Consider the following 18,699-nt stretch of genomic DNA (forward strand, 5'->3'; position numbering starts at 1 on the left):
GATTCACAGACACTTAACAGACTAATATGTACTGAACTTCAAAGACAGTGTAAATATTGTATATGGTACAAATGTAGAACTTAAAGGGGGGCGATGTAATGGAATGATAAACTGTATTATACTGTTCGGCCATTAGGTGGCACTGTTTGTGAAATACCTTACTTAAACGAACCTCAGCCATAACTGACAGAGCATTAAAGAATCTTATGAGGCAGGGACGGCTCCAGGCACCAACGCACCAAGCGCATGCCTGGGGCAGCAAGCCGCGGGGGGTGGCCTGCCAGTCGCCGTGAGGGCGGCAGTCAGGCTGCCTTCGGCGGCATGCCTGCGGGAGGTCCGCCGGTCCCGCGGCTTCGGCGGCAATTTGGCAGCGGGTATGCCGAAGGCGCAGGACTGGCGGTCTTCCTGCAGACATGCCGCTGAATCCGCGTTACCAGCCGGACCTCCCGCAGGCGCACCGCCAAAGGCTGCCTGACAGCCATACTTGGGGCGGCAAAATACATAAAGCCGCCCCGTTATGAGGAACATGTCCGGTGAGTATAAGCAAGCTCTGTAGTCAGTCCATATCTGGTACAAGTGTATAACCTCTCCCCCCCCCCCCCCCAAAAAAACACCTCATTGTCCTATTCTATAATTTTGCTGCTGAGACCAATAATTAGGGATGGGCTGATGCTATACATTTTGGATGTCTGTGTGGGTCCAGGGTTTTTATTCTGACTTATTTCTATCTTTCCTATAACATATATACCTTAAACACAGTGTAAATAAAATGTGTGTATTCAAGAATACCAACTACTCCAGCAGTCCTCAACCAGGGGTCTGTGAGCCCTTTCACGGGGTTTGCAGGGCTCGCTGAAATCCGGTGTTCGGAGCGCTGGCATGCCCCCCCCCGCCCCCCGCATGGGGCTGAAGCAGGGAGTGGCACGGGGCTGAAGTCCCAAATCCCACGTCCCGTCCCCCCCACGGGTGAAGCTGGGAGTGGGGGTGGGGAGGCTGAAACCCCAAGCTCCCCCTCCCACACTAAAGCGGGAGCAGGAGGGGCTGAAACCCCAAGCTTCCCCCCCAGCTGAAGCCATGAGTAAAGGGGCTGAAACCCCAATGCGGGCAGAAACCTTGAGCTCATGGGCAGAGTTGAGGGGGTATAAGGGTGTTGCCCCCCAAACTGCAGTGCCTTACCCAGAGTGGGGCAGTTCTGGGGGCAGCTCCACCCCTCACCCCCTTCACTCCCCCAGCCCCCCTCAGGCCCAGCCCTCTGGCCAGGTTGTAGGTGGGAAACCAGAGCCAGGCAGTGTGGGGCAGCTGCTCCTGTGGCTGGTGGGGCCCTGGAGTGGGCAGCCATGGGATTCCCCCATCTGCTGCTGGTACGCGGGGTTGCAGCTGCTCCTCAGCTCCCAGCCCCCTCTGATTGCTCACACAGCCGGTCAGAGCTGCCTAGATGGCTCCGGAGCTGGCAGAGCCCTCAGGGAGCAGCCATTCGCACACAGCCTCAGACAGGTGAGTCAGGGAATGGAGGTGGCGCTCCCTCTCTGGACCCTGCTGTACAGAGCTGGCTGAAGACACATGCTGGCCCTTGCCCTCCCCTTCCCAAATAGAAGTCAAACAACACCTATGCCCAAGGGTTCCCACCCCTGGCCCAGAGCCCCGAGTCTCCCCTGCCCCCGCTGTGCCCTGGTGTTTTTATAACACGTTGAGAGGGTCCTCAGAGAGAAAATGGTTGAGAACCCCTGAACTACTCAATACAACAATTGGCAGGACTTACCAAAATGAAGAACTGGCTGAGTTCATGTGATACACTGGTTATCGAAACTGTACAATAAAGTATTCTGATAAGTAAGAAAACATTATTCAATTAAAGAAACAGAAAAGCAAGTCATACTTCTGTCCCTTTCCTCTGCTATTCCCTTCAATTATTAGTTGTGGAGACATTGATCTCCATCACACAGCTTTCAGTGAAAAGTGTAACACTCACTGCTTCAGCTTAACGTTCCCACAGCCACGACAAACGGCACTGGAAGGGAAGAAGGTAGGAGATGAAGGAGGAGAAAAGATGAAACAATAACAATAATTCCAGAGGTACCTCAGAGGTAAGAAGGAGGATATTTGACTATCTGTGGTTATTTATGTAGCTTCATTCTTGCTGGTCTACACCAATTTTTTGGCGGCATTGTTATTTATTACTGGTGTTACTGCTGTGTCTCAAGGCCCCATTGTGCTAGGAACAGTTCTAACACACAGTAAGAGATGGTCCCTACCCCAAAGAGATTACAATCTAAACAGATAACTAAGGCTACGATTTTGTCATGGAGGTCACGGAAGTCACAGAATCCGTGATTTCCAAAGACATCAATGACTTCAGCCCTAGTAGTCCCACTACCTCCTGCAGCGGCAGGGAGCTGTGAGGTACCCACGTCGCCTGAGGCAGTGGGCCCTCAAGCTCCAAGTCGCCCTTGGCAGGGGTGGTACCCTGCAGCTCTCGGTGGCCACAGGAAGGGGGGGGGGTACCCCACAGTTCCCAGCTGCCACAGGCAGTGGGGGTACCCTGCAGATCTCAGCAGCTGCAGGTGACAGGGGGATCCCCGGTAGCTCCCTGCTGATGTGGGAAGGCAGGGGGATCCCCGGCAGCTCTCCACCATGGTGGCAGCAGAGGGATCCCTGCAGCTCCCTGCCACTGGGGCAGGGACAGGGAGACCCTGCAGCTCCCCACTGCCGCAGAGGGGCAGGGGGATCCTGGAGCTCTTCACCCACACGGGTGGTGGGTGGCCTGGAGCTCCCAGCCACCCTGCAGCTGCCCAGCCCCTTCCCATTTTATCATGGATATTTTTAGTAAAAGTCAGGGACAGGTCATGGGCTTCCATTAATTTTTCTTTATTGCCCGTGACCTGTCCCTGACTTTTACTAAAAATATCCATGACAAAATCGTAGCCTTTCCGATAAGACAGACAAAGGGTGGGAGGAGAACAGATGGGCAGGGAAGTGGAGTGACTTGACCAAGGTCACACAACAGATCCATAGCTAAAGGCAGACATAGAACCCAGAACTCCCGACTCCCAGACTATAATGTGTAACTATATCTGACCCAGTAATTGTTTTAGTGTTTGGATACCATGATGATTACCTGGCTATCTAGCAATCTAATCTAAAACTTTATCACATGGATAGATAGACGATAGCTGATAGATGGATTTAACCATCTACTTCCACAATAATTTAATAGCATTTGAATTCAGCACATCAAAATACATAATAAATAGCACATTTTATCTCTGAAGCAGACGACTTCTCAAAAATTGTAGACCAGTGTAATTTTCACAATGATTGCCTGTGTATGAACAGATTCTATGCAGAGGACCTGATGCAGTTCCTATTGATTTCTTGGAAGGACCCCTGACAACTTCAGGATCAAGCTCATAATTCATAACCTAAATCAATCAATCACCGCTTTATGCAGTCAAATGCTGGCTCCTGATCACTGTGTATTGTAGGAATCCAGGGCATCCCACTGACATTTATGGGCCCTGTGTAGGAGTCAGCCTACACAGAATTATTTGCAGGATCAGGGCCAGGTTTGGAGGTAATCCCCATTTCCCCTTACAGGTGCTAATTATGTGGTTTAAGGAAAACTATCCTCATTTTATCTAACCCAACAGTTTGGGTGTGTCTCCAGTTGGTCTGGGTCTGAGTGTAGACAGCTGAGAATCTTCTATCAGTCAGATTTCAGGGCAAGTGGCTTCTCTTATGTTGATGAGCCCATTAAAAGAAACTATAAAACAGACCTCAGAGGAGCAATTAGGCTATTTCCCTGAGATGTGCCTCACCTATAGAATCCATGATAGGGAGCTGTAGAACAAGACTTTTCAGCTATATAATTTTGACCTTCATTATCATTCGCTGCATGAGCTAGAATAGAACAGGGGATTCTAGACTGTGATGCTTTCCTTTGAGTTGGAAGTGCCTAGAAACAAATCCCAAACTGTGAGGATGGGGGTACTTTCACCCATCTACTTCTGCCATGTGTCCTTTCTATTCGACAGATGATGGACCCTCCATATTATGGATTTTACTTATTCTGGCATGGGTTTGCTATCTGCTTTCAGGCTTATTTCAATGTATTATAGATAGTAAGTACTAATTAGGCCACTGAGGATTACCAATGCCTACTTCTATAAAGCAATCTCTTCTTATCCTTAAATGTTTTAATACAGACACACTGGTCACCATTATACAGCCAGTGTTTGCCAATGGCTACTAAACTGTGATATTTGAGGTGGAGAGGGTCAGTTTCCTTTGGAGTATTGAGTAGGAATCGTTCATCAGCATCAAGTTGGAATTGCTGGAAGGGCAAGCACCGGTAGACCTTGAGCCTTGCTGTTTCCATCCGCAATAAGTTTAAAGCTGTATCCTAACTGTGAAGGGAATGTTCTCTGTAAAGCGATTTTCCCCTTTGTATAAGATAGGGTATAACTGTGGTGAATTCATAGAATTTGTCTAAATGGTTTTTTTTAAATGGTGTACAATTGCGATACATATCAATACACAGAGTATTTAAATACTATCAATGGGATAAATATAGTACAACGAATATATACAACATGAGAGAATAAACCCACAACCTTTCCCTACCCAGCAGCTGTCAATTCCTGAAATCCCTATTTCCTAAAGAAATGTTGATCCAAATCCATCTCAAAACTCTTACCTCAAATGTATTGACAAAAATAATACATATTCATGAGCAATTTCAGGCTATCGGTGCTCTCTATACTCCGACCTCATCTCAATCCCTTTCTTATGTGAACAAAATGATGTATAAGATGAAGATTTGAAATCTGCTAGGAGCAAGCCAGTCTGAAGTCAGACTGCTATTTCAATGGGGTTTGACATGTCAGTTGTTCGTGGGTTAAAATGGCCAGGATCTTTCCCAATGATCCAAGAAAAGAACTAAGATAAGGTTTTAGTTTTGCATCCAGGCTGGGACTATATTTGCATACAGGTGTTAGTGGGCCTGTCTCTAAATTCATGGATCACTGTGGGTTTCAAATGTCAGGATACACAAATGACTTGCGGCTAGTTAAAGGAGTCTGAGGTCAAGATCATTAGCATCAGAGCTCTGGTTTTCGCCAATTGTCACCAGGTGTCCCAGGATCTCATTTGGTTTAATGTTTTGAACTGGAACTTCTGTCTAAAAGAGCAGATTGATCTCTACGCTAAGCAAGATTACTCCCCCCATGACAGGCTGGTCTAGTTCTTTGGTGGAGGAGGGGGTCAGCTTCCTGTGCAGCCCTAAATACAGTTCATCCATTAGGATCAGGTGGTAACTGCCAAGAGGGTGGGCACGGATAGACATTCCTTGATCATTCCTGTTTCCATCTGCAATAACTTTGAAGGAGTATCCTAGTTATGTAGGGAATGTTCCCTATGCAACAGTCTAGCCTCAAGGAAGCCAAAGCCTCAAGATTAGATTAAAGCTGACATGACTCTCTGTTCTGTGTTAACCATACCATATCTTTTACTTACCATTTACCTTGGAGGAAGAGATGGAGACAGGATGGGCTGGGACTAGCATGGATGCAGCAGTGAGGGATGCATGTTGTCCACCGTCCAGCCCTCCAGAGAATTACGAGGAATGATACTAAGCCTAGGGCTGTATTATTTTTTCTGTTGAGGATACTGCCTTGTCGTTTGGGGGGACCACCAGAGCTCGGGGGTAGTATGGAGGCACAAGGCCTCCAGGCAAAGAGCCCTGGTCTTTAACAGATCACCCCCAGACCTTGCTAGGTTTGCAGACAATCCTTGTAACCTTTTCTGAGGGAGTCAAACCATTCACCACTCCTGCTGTTTTCCCACAATGGAACAATCAGGAATGAACTCTGTGAAGAGATCCTTGCAGAGCTACCCTCCCCCAAACTTCCTACTCTGGGTTTTACTGTGACAGTGGATGATCCAGGCCAATCGTCTGTCTATTAAACCAGCGCTCAGCAGGCAATTTCCTGAGATTTACTGATATTTCATAAATTCTCCAATCCATCTATTGAAAGCAGTTTAGAATTAAGAGAGTTCTCTGCTCAGTATTATCGTAAGCCTATGAAAAACCTTCCTCCAGAAGTTCCCACTTTCACCACCTTCACACCCAGAGAATACTGCAGTGATAACTGATACACACAGGTAGACAATGCATGTAGCAGGCTAACATTTCCTTCTCCGTTTGCCAAATGAAGCAAGGTTTTCTTGCTGAAACTATAACTTTTAGGGGAGTTTTACTCCCTCAGCCTCTTCCCTCCAAACCCAGAGATCCACACCCATCTCCTATGCTCCTACACTTCTTTAGTTTGCCATCCAAAGGAAATCATTACTTCAATGCCAAATGTACCATTCTGTGCACCAAAACTGCCAGCCAACAATTTCCAAAGCCAGGTCATTGTCCTAACTCTTAACCACAGAAATATCTACTAACAGAACAGCAACTTTTCTACATAAATACAGGCTAAAAATTCATAATAGTTAATAACTTGCTATTCACTTAATATAGCCTTTGCCATAGTGATGATAATTATCCATAGACCGACTGTAATTGGTAATATAGTTTATGAAGGTGGCTTTAACAGAGGCAAAAATAAATTGTCCCTGAAACTCTGAGAATATATTAGTCATAGTTTAACTCAGGGGATTAACAGCAAGTGTGGTTTACTGCAATTTTCACTGTGCACATACATTTAGGGTATGATCACAAATCCCATTGGCTGAACACAACGCCATCTACAGCCTCAGAAACAACCCTGACATCATTATCAAAAAGGCTGACAAAGGAGGTGCTGTCGTCATCATGAATAAATTGGAATATGACCAAGAGGCTGCTAGACAGCTCTCTAACACCACATTCTACAGGCTATTATCCTCTGATCCCACTGAGGATTACCTAAAGAAACTACACCATCTGCTAAAAAAACTCCCTGACAAAGCACAGGAACAAATCTGTACAGACACATGTCTAGAACCCCGACCAGGGACATTCTATTTGCTACCCAAGATCTATAAACCTGGAAATCCTGGATGCCCCATCATCTCAGGCATTGGCACCCTAACATCAGGCTTGTCTGGTTATGTGGACTCTCTCCTCAGACCCTACGCTACCAGCACTCCTAGCTATCTTCGAGACACCACTGACTTCCTGAGGAAACTACAATCCATCGGTGATCTTCCAGAAAACACCATCCTGGCCACTATGGACGTAGAAGCCCTCTACACCAATATTCCACACAAAGATGGACTACAAGCTATCAGGAACAGTATCCCCGATAATGTCACAGCTAACCTGGTGGCTGAACTCTGTGACTTTGTCCTCACCCACAACTATTTCACATTTGGGGACAATATATACCTTCAAGTCAGCGGCACTGCTATGGGTACCCGCATGGCCCCACAGTATGCCAACATTTTTATGGCTGACTTAGAACAACGCTTCCTTAGCTCTCGTCCCCTAACACCCCTACTCTACTTGCGCTACATTGATGACATCTTCATCATCTGGACCCATGGAAAAGAAGCCCTTGAGGAATTCCACCATGATTTCAATAATTTCCATCCCACCATCAACCTCAGCCTAGATCAATCCACACAAGCGGTCCATTTCCTGGACACTACTGTGCTAATAAGCGATGGTCACATAAATACCACCCTATACCGGAAACCTACTGACCGCTACACTTACCTACATGCCTCCAGCTTCCATCCAGGACACACCACACGATCCATTGTCTATAGCCAAGCTCTAAGATATAACCGCATTTGCTCCAATCCCTCAGATAGAGACAAGCACCTACAAGATCTCTATCAAGCATTCTTAAAACTACAATACCCACCTGCTGAAGTGAAAAAACAGATTGACAGAGCCAGACAAGTACCCAGAAGTCACCTCCTACAAGACAGGGCCAACAAAGAAAATAACAGAACACCACTAGCTGTCACCTTCAGCCCCCAACTAAAACCTCTCCAGCGCATCATCAGAGATCTACAACCTATCCTGAAAGATGATCCTTTACTCTCACAGATCTTGGGAGACAGACCTGTCCTCGCTTACAGACAACCCCCCAACCTAAAGTAAATACTCACCAGCAACCACACATCACTGAACAAAAACACTGACCCAGGAACCTATCCTTGTAACAAAGCCCGATGCCAACTCTGTCCACATATCTATTCAAGTGACATCATCATAGGGCCTAATCACATCAGCCACACCATCAGGGGCTCGTTCACCTGCACATCTACCAATGTGATATATGCCATCATGTGCCAGCAATGCCCCTCTGCCATGTACATTGACCAAACCGGACAGTCTCTACGCAAAAGAATTAATGGACACAAATCTGACATCAGGAATCATAATACTCAAAAACCAGTGGGAGAACACTTTAACCTGTCTGGCCATTCTATGACAGACCTGCGGGTGGCTATCTTAAAACAGAAAAACTTCAAAAACAGACTCCAACGAGAGACTGCTGAGCTGGAATTGATATGCAAACTAGACACAATCAACTCAGGATTAAATAAAGACTGGGAATGGCTGAGCCATTACAAACATTGAATCTATCTCCCCTTGTAAGTATTCTCACACTTGCTTCTTATCAAACTGTCTGTACTGGGCTAGCTTGATTATCACTTCAAAAGTTTTTTTTCTCTTACTTAATTGGCCTCTCAGAGTTGGTAAGACAACTCCCACCTGTTCATGCTCTCTGTATGTGTGTATATATATCTTCTCAATATATGTTTCACTCTATATGCATCTGAAGAAGTGGGTTGTAGCCCACGAAAGCTTATGCTCTAATAAATCTGTTAGTCTCTAAGGTGCCACAAGTACTCCTGTTCTTTTTGCGGATACAGACTAACACGGCTGCTACTCTGAAATCCCATTGGGTTATTGAAACAGCATTGACATCATATTTTTTAATGTGGTCCAACCTTAAGGTAGTAGCTGATGGTCTCTTCTCTATAAACCAATGTTCCATGTAATTATATTCCCCTTTTCCATATCACATTTAGGAACATGGTTTCTGGGGCTTTATTCTTATTATTTTGCAATGATAAGTTCTGATGAAGAATGTTTATAGTTAAATAAAAGTTCTCACTGTAGAGCAGTGCTCCCAATCTTTTCTACATGCGTTTCAAAATAACTGCACCAAACAACCATTTTTTCTGAAAAGAAGAATACATCATTCTTACAGATCAAGTGTTAGTTTATCATTATACCACCAGAGGGTGCTGTTCATATGCTTTTGAAATATTTTTATGAATAATTAAAAAATAACTTGGGATATCAAGGGATGGGGATGCAATCGTGACATTCAGGGTCTACCAAATCTTTTACTACAGTTTTTTTTTTTTTAGTCTCATCAAGTCTAGTACAGTCTGGTACAAAAATAATCTTTGTTGATTTGATTAAACAAAGGGGGGTTGAATTTGGATGTTTATGGCTGGGTGAAATAGCAGCAGCATCTCATGCTGATACACAGGGGAAAGTCTGCATTTGTGCTTGATTTTAGTCCCCAAAACTCTGGCATTTTTCCAGCAGTGTTTCAGCTGCCCTACAAAGTGCCTTGATGGCTTTGGGAGGAAGCTGTTCATCCCAGCTAGAGACAAAAGGTGCTGACTTAGGGTTGAAGAGTGGGGAAATATAGACATTTATTGTAAAATGTAGAGTTTTTATTGGCTGCAACTGAGATGCTGCAGCTTGATTCTGGTATGGTTTGGTTTAGGGAGAAAAGACAAACAGATTTTTATACCCATTTGAATCAAATAACAGGCACCAATATAAAAACAGTCTGTTGCCTAATTAGGACAAAATTAGTGACACCATCAGTGTTAATAATAATAATGCCCTATTCCTATAAGCATAACAGCGGAGCTGTTTTTATAAGCTTTGTTTCTCTTTCATTTATCTGCTTTATGTAATAATTCTTTCCCAACTATGTTTTGCATTTTTGACATTCATTCTTTATTTTCTTATTTTGACTCTTTCAGTAGTGTAATCTCCACCTTCCTTGTCTCTTGTTGATCAGCTCCATGTCCTTCAGACTCATTTGTTCCACCTTTCCTAAGCGTTTTTGTGGGTCTTGACATGTCTGTTACATACACTTTGTATCACAGACAAACAGTATGACAGGTATCACCATTTTTATGAGGAGTCTTAGCACATGTGGTGTTTTTCTTAAAGTCCTAGATCCTGAAATCATGTGAATATGCCAGAATCCCTGCTACCATTAAAAAAAAGAGTACATTTTGAGCCCTCATAATTACAGAGAAAAGCTTTAAAACATGCCCCCTAAAGGATCAAAAACAGAAGACAAAAATGACTCAAGGAATTATTTTAAAAAAATCTTATTATTTTTAGACCAATTTCATGATTTTGGGGGCTTGACTCATGATTTTTTTAACTCCTGCAGTTGGCAATCCTGGACATGGGGTGGTCCCGATTCATTTTTAAAAACATATTACTTTCAGTAACATTACTTTGGAGAATTACAACAGCCAAGAAATACGAAATACCCTGAGCCTCCACAGTAGGTTTGCCACTTTATTTGGTCCACTTCAAAACTGAATGCAATGGTTATTCCTTTCTCTTTCCTAAATAGCCCATATTAACATTAGGAATATATTACAATAGCTAGATTGAGCCCAAAGCATCCTCGGTGTAACTCCACTGAAGTCAAAAGAGTTGGATTCCTTGGCTGAGTTTGGCACAGTCCTTATAATTTAGGAATAGGTCATTCTGTTTATAGCAGGAGAATAATACCTTGTTTTTGTACAAGAAGATGTCAAGTGAATGTCAGAAAATCTCTTGTGCCAAAAGTTCAAATTTCCCTCCTCTATATAAGGAGCTTATTTTTCAGTAACAGTCTTCAGATCCAGGTACCTATTATAAGTAGCCTAACAAGCCTGAAAAACTGCACAAGCTTAATATCTCCCATGAAAGAGTAGATTCCACTAGCATGATAGAAAAGGAATAAATATAACGTGTAGAATTTACTTCTGGTTAAAAGAAAGAGAGAACAAAACACTAGCAAGGGCAGATACTTCTCCTGTCTGCGTTATAGTGTTGATGGTGCTCCATTCACACACACACACACACACACACACACACACACACACACACACATACACCCCCGTCAAAGGTAGTGCAGACATGCAGACACCTGCACCACTGGGAGCAGCTGCACTTTAGCAGGAGATTCATCCCTGGAAGAGATCAGGCACTGTTGCCTTCTCCTTGGTGAGCCACCAGGTGGGGGCAAGCACTGAATTACTTCCGGGGATGCAGTCATTGGTGAAGGCTACTTTGGAATGTTACTTATGAGAATACGGATGACCCAGTGCAGTTTGTCCCAGTGGAACAATTTAAGTTTCTTTCTCTATTGCTTGCAATCCCTTCTCTAAGGAGCAGTCCCACCATCAAAAGCTCCCTAAGATAAAAGCTGGCATTACTCAGGCCTGAATCAAGCCTCACATGCTTTTCATGGAAATGTAGGACGTGAAGGTAAGATATCTCTGAATATGTTCAAAGACCAAAATTCAAGTCCAATTATGACTTAACAAGGAGGAGGGAACCCTGTCTTTCTTCGACTCCAAACCCAGGATCTAGATTTTTTGAAGTCATCCACTTCTGGGAAGGAAAGAAAAGAAAGGGTGGACGCTTACTCTGACCTAAACAAAGCAAGAGAATTAGGTACTTGTGCTCAAAAGGTGGAAAGGATACATACACACATCCTCTGAAATAACAGAGTGGTGGGAGAAATAATATGTTATTATTCCCCTCAAATAAAGAGAATTACCTGCTCTTAAAAGGAAAGGTAACACTGGTCTACAATTTTTGAGAAGTCGTCTGCTTCAGAGATAAAATGTGCTATTTATTATGTATTTTGATGTGCTGAATTCAAATATGACAATTAAAACAACTGATTGGCTACTGTTTCTAAGATATTTAAGTTTTTACATTTTATGTCTATGTATATTGTGTAGATAGTAGAGTTTTAATCCTAAATTGTAAACCTAGGTCTTTTCATGTGTTTATGGTTGCTTTACATGATAATATTTCACCTGTCCTGTTTATGTAACACTTTAAAAATCAGCAAAAGGGTTATATAAATAAAATTTATTATGAAACAAAAGGCAAAAAGTATTATGTACATAGTTTAGTCCTATTCAGTGTCTACTCGGCGCTTCTTGGCTTGTCTCTTGTATTCATTAAATGGAGCATCTCTTGTCATTGTCCAGCAATAGTCTGCAAGCATTGATGGGCTCCATTTGCCCTGATGCATTTCTCCATTGTTGCAATGTCCTGGTGAAATTGCTCGCTGTGCTCGTCGCTCACTGCTCCGCAGTTCGGTGGAAAAAAATCTAGATGAGAGTGCAAAAAATGTGTCTTTAGTGACACGTTGCAACCAAGGCTTTTGTATGCCTTGAGGAGGTTTTCCACCAACAACCTGTAGTTGTCTGCCTTGTTGTTTCTGAGAAAACTTATTGCCACTAACTGGAAGGCTTTCCATGCCGTCTTTTCCTTGCCACGCAATGCATGGTCAAATGCATCATCTCGAAGAAGTTCACAAATCTGAGGACCAACAAAGACACCTTCCTTTATCTTAGCTTCACTTAGACTTGGAAATTTTCCACGGAGGTACTTGAAAGTTGCTTGTGTTTTGTCAATGGCCTTGACAAAGTTCTTCATCAGACCCAGCTTGATGTGTAAGGGTGGTAACAAAATCTTCCTGGATTCAACAAGTGGTGGATGCTGAACACTTTTCCTCCCAGGCTCCAATGACTGTCCGAGTGGCCAATCTTTCTTGATGTAGTGGGAATCTCTTGCACGATTATCCCATTCGCAGAGAAAACAGCAGTACTTTGTGTATCCAGTCTGCAGATCAAGCAAGAGAGCAACAACCTTCAAATCACCACAAAGCTGCCACTGATGTTGGTCATAGTTTATGTACCTCAAAAGTTGTTTCATGTTGTCATAGGTTTCCTTCATATGGACTGCATGACCAACTGGAATTGATGGCAAAACATTGCCATTATGCAGTAAAACAGCTTTAAGACTCATCTTCGATGAATCAATGAACAGTCTCCACTCATCTGGATCGTGAACGATGTTGAGGGCTGCCATCACACCATCGATGTTGTTGCAGGCTACAAGATCACCTTCCATGAAGAAGAATCGGACAAGATCCTTTTGACGGTCACGGAACATGGAAACCCTAACATCACCTGCCAGGAGATTCCACTGTTGTAGTCTGGAGCCCAACAGCTCTGCCTTACTCTTGGGTAGTTCCAAATCCCTGACAAGGTCATTCAGATCACCTTGTGTTATGAGGTGTGGTTCAGAGGAGGAGGATGGGAGAAAATGTGAGTCCTGTGACATTGATGGTTCAGGACCAGAAGTTTCATCTTCTTCCTCTTCCTTGTCTGACTCAAGTGAGAATGATTCTGGTGCATCAGGAACCGGCAGTCCTTCTCCGTGGGGTACTGGGCGTATAGCTGATGGAATGTTTGGATAATGCACAGTCCACTTTTTCTTCTTTGACACACCTTTCCCAACTGGAGGCACCATGCAGAAGTAACAATTGCTGGTATGATCTGTTGGCTCTCTCCAAATCATTGGCACTGCAAAAGGCATAGATTTCCTTTTCCTGTTCAACCACTGGCGAAGATTTGTTGCACAAGTGTTGCAGCATATGTGTGGGGCCCACCTCTTGTCCTGATCTCCAATTTTGCAGCCAAAATAAAGGTGATAGGCTTTCTTAACCATAGTGGTTATACTGCGCTTTTGTGATGCAAAAGTCACTTCACCACAAACATAGCAGAAGTTATCTGCACTGTTCACACAAGTACGAGGCATCTCTGCTCACTTTGGCTAAACAGAAATGTGTCCCTTTGCAAAATCAAACACTGACAAATAAGAGAGCATGACACTGTATGATTTCTAGAGCTGATATAGGGCAATTTGTTCAGCAGAGTGATGTAAGCTTCGTTATGATTGCATCATCCATAACTTCTAGGAATAACATGATGCAATTCATATCATGTATGACGCAATACCAGCTTCAGATTGCATCATTCATTGTTAAGCCTAAAAAGCAAGTACTGTCCAAACCCAGTCATAGATTTATTCATAGATCCAGTCAAAGATGTATTTTAGTCATTTCTGGTTTAAATTGAGATCCCTTCCCTTTATAACTCACTTATCCTCCGCCATTCCCAAGTCAAGGGTCGTATATACTGACCCAATAGCATATCTTGAAAACTAGAACCAATCAACAATTTTAAGCATCATTTTCGTTCTCAGTGACCCAGAATTAGTAAAGTTTGACTACATTTATTTCAGAAGCATTTTGGCTGTAGAGCAGTGAATCTGTTTTTAGGTAGGGACGAATAATGTCATTATTTCTTTTAAAGTCAGGAGATACCTTTTTAGTAGCAGAGGAGCTGAGACTCTCTAGCATTCACAGTAGCTGAAACTCAGATGTCAAGCAGTACTTATCAATATGAATTTTTCCTCTACTGGTTTATAAATGTCCTGACTCCAGGCCAGTGGGGTGCAGCTACTACTGGGGATAAGTCTATATCGCTCAGTGCTCTAGATGCAGCAACCTCTCTGAGGGAATAGACTCCAGACTGATATTTCTAAACCTGAGTTTCTCATGTGTCCCTTTCTGACTAACAAGATATAAAGCTCTGTTGATAGAAGGTCTGGTCCTGACACCTGATTTGTAACAGCTGCAGGTCTCTGAAAAAGAGATTTTTTTAAATTTCTGGCTTAGATGAAGTAACTATCAATGCCGTTGTAGGGTTTATTGATTGTCTTTTTCCAACCAGAAAATAGGGTTGGGACAGTCTGCTTCTGAAATCCTGCATTAGGAACTGAGTAACTGGCTCAATCATGGCAAGCTACCTTGGGACAATGAAAAGGCCAAACGTTCTCACTCACCACTGGTAAAACCATCTCTCAAGAGACTATTGGGAATATTTTGTTGTTTGGCACTAAAGAAACATTGTAGAGTTTTCTTTAGGTCTATTTCTACAAGACAATCTCCTCTGTTCATTGTTACTTTAAATCTTTCAGACAAATAATATGGAAAGGTTCAGCCTTCATAAAGAGATTTAGAAGACTGGACTGTAAACCTGGAAGGTAAATTCCCAGCAGACTAGGGGACCAGGAATATGGAATCTATTTATCCCTTGGTGACTCCAACTAATTACCACTTTGAAAGTCTAAGCCGCTCTTTCCTGGATCTCCTTCTCTACAGGAAGGCTGGTATTTATTTCTAATTTTACTTGTGAACAGGGAAACCCTTGCAGCTGACTAGAAATGAAGAATAGTTTCAACATATTTCATCCACTTTAGAGCAGACATTGGGGGGACTATTCTTTCCCATGTTTAAATATTAAACCTTGTTCTTCCTGTTTTTGTTTCTTTGAACGTGACCACAGAGGGTGGAGGATTATCAACCAATAACAAAAATGCTTTTCTCTGCCAGAACTCTGTAGTGGGGTTGTCTCACCTTGTGATGGGCCAGCAGAAGTAGAGATGAGGAGTATACAGTGAACTTTAATTCTTCACCTTGCTAGGTTTGGTGTGACCATGAACTTCTATGTCTTTCCTTTACCTCTTCACTATAACTTTGACTTAGAAGGTCAGAATTAGCCAAGCACAGAAAGACCTGGTATTTAGGAAGGGCTCTGTCAGTGCAGGCTATTTGGAGCATCCAGTTCACCCTGACATTGTTTGCCTAGCAATGCTTTTAACCTGCAATATATGCCAACATGGCAACCAATATAGTTCTCACATTGAGCTTCTCTTCACACAGAGTATCCCATTGATTAGTCCTTGCTCAAGTGCAAGGCAGTCTAAACTTATCTTCAGGGCCTCCACTGCATATGCTATCTTCCCCTAGTTTGCAACCAATGGGCAGGATTTTGGTCTTAGTTGTACTGATATAATTAGAAGTAACTCCACTGAGGTGAAGGGAATCACTCTTGATTTGCACTGGTGTAAATCAGGTCAGAATCTGGCCCAATACATGGCTCTGTTCTCCCAGTTTGGAGTCTTATCATCTATGTATTATTAACATTTCATTTTCCTGGCTATATGTAGTTGAACAAAAATTCTCCTAAATTAGGTCCAGATTTGTCTGCTCCACATTTTTCACTTGAGATGTTTAACATCAGATTATGAAATGGCAGGCCTACCTTATCAGTTCCCTGCTAATTTCCTCTGGAAAGGTAAGGGGTTGTCATCTTTATAGGGATAACTCAACTAGGCAAGGCATTCTGTTAACAATTGGAGGGTTTAGTAGTAAAGGAGATCTTTATTATCCACTTCTTCATACAGATGTATAGAGGCAACCACTTCAATTCAGGCTGTTAGAAAAGACAGTTCAGCGTGTGTGATGGCCTGGGCCATTGCACTGGGAGAAGTACTCATATTAATGAATGTCTTTAGCATCTTCTAGCTACAGGTAAGGAAATTGCCTGAGAAAGGAAGGACATCGTCTCCCTATCTAGCACTGACCTTCTGACATGGTCCAGAGATGAGGTGGATACAGACCTGAAGCCAATGAAGTAGTCTCTGCCTCAGTGACAAATCTGACTTCTCCAGTGATCAGGTATCAGATAAATGAGGAGAGCCTCAGCCAAAGTTGAATTTGAAAAAACCTCCTAAAGCAGGCACTTCTTCCATCTCTTCCAAAAAATCTGAATGGCAGGCAGAGCATAAGGAGATTTCGCTCATGAGGCCATATCTGCCGGGAGCGGTGACTCATCCACACAATTGCACACTTCTGGCACCGGATGTTGGGAATAATTTTCCTAATAAGTTTATTAAGGTTTACCATGACTCAGTTTCCACACAAGCATATCTTTATTAGTTCAAAGGCCACTTGGTGTTGGTTACATCCAAAATACAAGTATAAGCATATATACACTCATACTCTATATGCTAGCAACAATACAGTTGCAAGCATTGGCCAAATACTCACAACAGGATCAGGCTTGGGGATACCTTCCCTCCATGGCATTACTCCAGGGGCATAAGGAAAAGCTCTCACAAGGAAACCCCTACAATCTTTGTCTTTTTATACACTATGGCAGACAAGTGATGTCACTGCTGATTATCAGACCTTGGGTGAGGGCAGATGAAGCAGCATAGGGCTGAACCCTGTCTGCTGCCCTGGTCAAGACAAGAGCAATGACTAGGCCCCTTTCTTCAAGGTCCTTTTCTTATCTCATTTTGCCATATTCTTCCCTAACTACTAAACTAAGCATTTTTTTAATAATAAACTAAACAAACTAATCATTTCCTGCGCCTCAGACTCAATTAACCATATTTTTTTTATTTCTGTTACCTCAACCCAGACCTTAAATAAGATGATGTAGAAATGTCAAGCATCACTACACATTTAACACAAACAACCCTCCTTTCTCGTGAGTTCATTCTTTTTGGTCACATGCTTTGGGACTTGTGTTAACATCAAAACTCAATTTAAAACTATAGTTCACCCAGGTCTAATGTGGGCCTACAGTCCTACACCAGGTGAATAAAATACCAATTATTGGAAAGTAAACTTCTTATATAGTGGAGGGGAATTTGAATATTTGGCACGAGGGCCCTCCCCTGATGTAATCTTAAAGGGACAGGTGATAACACAGTTGTAGAAAAACAATCAGGCATATTTCCAATATATAAATATGTCTCTCTTCAGGCAATAACTTACATTTAGGCAAACGTATTGATTCACCCATTGCAATCTTCTTGATCCTTATATGTAGGGCCTTACCAAATTCACGGTCCATTTTGGTCAATTTCACAGTCATAGGACTTTAAAAATAATAAATGTCATGATTTCAGCTATTTAAATCTGAAATTTCACAGTGTTGTAATTGTAGGGGTCCTAACCCAAAAAGTAGCTGTGTGTGTTTGTGGAGGGGGGGGGTGTCACAAGGTTATTGTAGGGGGGGTTGCAATACTGCTACCCTTACTTCTGTGCTGTTGCGCGTGGCGGCGCTGCCTTCAGAGCTGAGCAGCTGGAGAGCGGCGGCTGCTGGTCAGGAGCCCTGCTCTGAAGGCAGAGTCGCTACCAGCAGCAGCGCAGAAGTAAGGATGGCATGGTATGGTATTGTCACCCTTACTTCTGTGCTGCTGCCTTCAGAGCTGGGCACCCAGCCAACAGCCGCCGCTCTCCGGCTGCCCAGCTCTGAAGTCAGCACAGAAGTAAGGGTGGCAATACCATGACCCCCTAAAATAACCTTGTGACCCCCCAAAACTCCCTTTTGGGTCAGGACCCCCAATTTGAGAAATGCTGGTCTCCCTGAAATCTGTATAGTATAGGGTAAAAGCACACAAAAGAACAGATTTCACGGTCTGGGACGTATTTTTCATGGCTGTGAATTTGGTAGGGCCCTACTTGTATGTTATTCTTATCCTAGTTGGGAGGGTCAACATTATTTTCTGTAGTATAGCACCCAGTTATCCTTTGAACATTTCCTGTTCATTCATATGCCCTAATTATAACATGTGCCTCAGATATTGCTCTAATTCTTATGATGACCTTTCCAGGGGTGTGCTTAGTGTATTACACTTTAGTTTTCCTCTACCTTTTCTGTACAGGGTGACAAATGACAAATACAATATTTAAGAAAAAGGCGCATATTGCACCAGGC

At 43.2% G+C, this 18,699-nt stretch overlaps 1 protein-coding gene across 4 annotated transcripts in view; it reads right to left on the minus strand.

Annotated features, from left to right (window-relative positions):
* DYNC1I1 (dynein cytoplasmic 1 intermediate chain 1) overlaps nt 1–18,699 on the minus strand; it is a 244,612-nt gene that overhangs the window by 183,901 nt on the left and 42,012 nt on the right. The gene's annotated exons all lie outside the window — the stretch shown is intronic.

Source organism: Emys orbicularis, chromosome 2, assembly GCF_028017835.1.
Source record: "Emys orbicularis isolate rEmyOrb1 chromosome 2, rEmyOrb1.hap1, whole genome shotgun sequence".
Taxonomy (NCBI): Eukaryota; Metazoa; Chordata; order Testudines; family Emydidae; genus Emys; species Emys orbicularis.